Source organism: Cibotium barometz, chromosome 3 (assembly GCF_041138505.1).
Source record: "Cibotium barometz isolate CiBa-2024 chromosome 3, ASM4113850v1, whole genome shotgun sequence".
Lineage (NCBI taxonomy): Eukaryota > Viridiplantae > Streptophyta > Polypodiopsida > Cyatheales > Cibotiaceae > Cibotium > Cibotium barometz.
In genome coordinates, this window is record NC_141048.1 from 1696329 (window position 1) to 1699667 (window position 3339).

Here is a 3339-nt window from a genome sequence, read left to right on the forward strand (position 1 = left end):
ACGCACAGGAGCCTAGAATGCAATTACATACTAGACCACAAGAGATCAAAATGTGGTATTTTAATAAATTTTTTTACTTCAAAATGGTAATCAAAAAATATTTAAAATTAATTAAATCAATTAGGATAAATTACCGTACCTATAATATAAAAACTGCAAAGAAAAATAGACTAAAATGATGAGAGCAGATGAAAACAGGCTACAAGAGGGAGCCATGCAAAATAGAAACTATCGTACCATAAAACTTATTTGTGGGCTTGTTTCTATAGAGATATATATCTATCGTAAATTTTTTACCTAAAAATATAACCAAATAAATATCAACAATTAATATAAATTTTCATACCTATAACATAAAAACTATAAAGAAAAATAGACTAGAACGATGAGAGCAGATGAAAACAGGCTATATAAGATGGAGCAATGCAAAACAGAAACTATCGTATGATAAAACTTATCTGTAGGCTTGTTTATGCAGAGACATATATCTATCGTACAATAGTTTCTATCGTCCGATAAAATATATCATATGATAGATTTTATCGTACAATAAAAACTATCGTACGAGAAATAAATTCCTATTCATTGAATAATTGCATCAAACCATGAATTATATGGAATTATTGATTTTTTAAATTTGATCGAAATAATGTAACCTAGTAGACTTTTACTCTTCAAGACATTCAAGAACCAAGGCCTCATACTCTGCTTTGTAGGTGCATTGCTCAATTGGCAGCATAGCTCTTTGATTTTCTCCACAAACTCCCAAACAGAAAGTGACCCTTGTTTGATACTGTCTAGCTTCTCGAGCACATCCTCTCATCACTTCTTGGGTCTCGAATATACCTTGCAGAAAATGGTGCTTTCATATGTGTTTTTTTTTTCTCTCTTTTTTTTTTTTGCTGCTGCACTCTTGATCTTATGCATATTATTACAGTAGAATATTGTATGAGGAGAGTTTTATATGTGGGCCTTCTTTTGTAGATATGTTGTGATGTAATGCTTGGCAAAGGGTTATTTAAATTAATACAAAAATTACTTCAAAAGAAAACATCTAAGAGGTGGATTAAGTTCTAACTTAAATATGCCACATCGTCGAGATTCGAAATCCCTTAGACAAAGTCTTGCACTCATCAAAAATACAGAGACTGGATCTTTTCTCAATTGAATTGACAATTTCAAAACGTTGTGAGAAAATTTAGCATCGTAATCGGAAGCACTGATAAGAAGCTTATAATATCATTAAGATTAAATTAGAATGAGTAAACGAAATAATTATAAAAATCATGAACAAGCTCTCTTCTTGTAAAAATCATGAACAAGCTCTCTTCTTGTAGATTTTATCTGTGCACAGGCACGTGCTTTTGTCGTATTCTATGCCGCATGCGTTTGGTTGAGGGGACTTCGGGTTACTTAAAAAATTGGTCGATAACGGATGACGTCGCCATTCAGCTGTGCATTTCTTTTGACGGTTCAAACAAATTCAAGCCGGCACCGAAACGTGTTTGAGAAGCTGATGTGCTCCACCACGCCCCAAATAATGCTCCTCGTTTCTGTAGCAATATATATTTCGTTGATGTCTTGCTGGTGGTGATCGATACAATATCTCTCTCTCTCTCTCTCTCTCTCTCTCTCTCTCTCTCTCTCTCTCTCTCTCTGTGTGTGTGTGTGTGTGTGTGTGTGAGACAATTGATAAAATGGAAGTGTGGCGAAGACGGCAGGGTTTCTGCCGGCTAAACCATACCGCAGTTGCAGCACTTTGCGTCCTGGCGCTGCTGCTTGCGGTCTTATTGCCATTGAATATAAATGCAGCGCCAGCTTTAGGTAAGGTTTCGAGCAATTTAATTTGGCGGAAGAAAAACAATGAATCACGTAAATTATGATCGTGTTATAATAATGATCTGCAGGTCACAGGTCCAATCGAAAGAGTACTATTGGTGGATCTGATCGACCATTGACGACGCTAATGGGGCGGAGCTTGGTATGTACTGCGCTATTCAAATTGGAACAGCATATTGTGGTCGATCTTAATATCGTAAGCGCGTCGACGTGGAAACGCTAATTAATCGAAACATGGAGTACTGATTGCAGAGAAAAGGCGCGCCGGGACGATCTCCATATCATGTCTACCGAAGAGCTCGCTCCGGATCCCCGGGGCCACCGGGAAGCAATTGCTGCTGAAACGTCAAAGCGTCTTCTCCGTCAGTGCATTTAATAGGATTCATGCAAGGAGTCGTATAATGCATAGCCATGCAACAGAGTCGAGAAGTGAATGATCATAGAATAGCACCACTAGTATTTGGAGAGCCGCGCGATGCTGCGCAGGAGGGCGGGGCCGTTAGCTTTAAAACCGTCAGAGTGGCCCTTAATTGGAGCCTTTAGACAAAGTTGAGAAAAGCGAAGTGGCCCTTAATTGGAGCCTTTAGACAAAGTTGAGAAAAGCTATCCACAATGAGCCAGGAGCATGTTGTAGAGTCACTAAAGGATATACCTACATAATGAGCATCGCTTGAAATATTCGTATCCACCCTCACTTATGTGTTGTATAATGCGCCCCCATCCACCCAATGTGTGCTTAGACTAGCTTAAATAAGGTTAGACAATAAGTGGGTGCCCAATTAGTTACTGGGGGTGGATGCCCACACTTGCACTACAACAGAATGAGGTTTAGTAGCGAAAATAGTACCGTTTTTATAATTACAACGGTACGGAGATGTCAGGCCTATATCACTGCTAAACATGTTGCTATTTTCGCTGCAATGGGTTCGCTGCTCAACAGGGATATTATGCGCTCAGCAACGCTATTTTGCTGTTGAGCAGCAAAAGTAATGCATAATTAAAAAAAGCTTGGGCAGACTGGGGAGTCTGCATAGGACTCTCCAATCTGCTATCCCAGCTCTTTTTTTTCTAATGTAGACACAGTAAAACTAACACAACTTTACATCATCATGTACAAGTGTAATGTAAAACTTAACAAATACCAAAAAGAAAAGACAATTGCAATTCATAGTTTTAGGAATGTCAAAATTCAATTACAATACTTAGCGGAATTACATAAGTGTATGATTCCAAAAAAACTCATATACAAAATGGGTCAATGTACGATCGAGTGTAGCCATTTGTGGAACTTTTTTTGGGACACTTTTGTGGCCACAGCGTGATGCGTGGGGGAGTGAGATTTTGGATTTAGTGCAGGCTGGCACTCTTGCCGATTTTTTTTCTAGCATACTAACATATTAATGACTCTGCTCTGAACACTGCAGAGCTCGACACGCATCACCACGTGCATTTACTCCGTGTGCATTTTATGGTCCTTTTTTCACCAATCGATGTCGTCAC

General features: G+C 38.6%; 1 long non-coding RNA gene across 1 annotated transcript; it reads left to right on the forward strand.

Moving 5' to 3' along the window:
* Positions 1-1614: 1614 nt before the first annotated feature.
* Positions 1615-2533, forward strand: LOC147639590 (uncharacterized). The gene is made up of 3 exons (XR_015269466.1): positions 1615-1824; positions 1908-1981; positions 2092-2533. It is a non-coding gene; the product is annotated as an uncharacterized LOC147639590 (long non-coding RNA).
* The last annotated feature ends 806 nt before the right edge of the window (positions 2534-3339 follow it).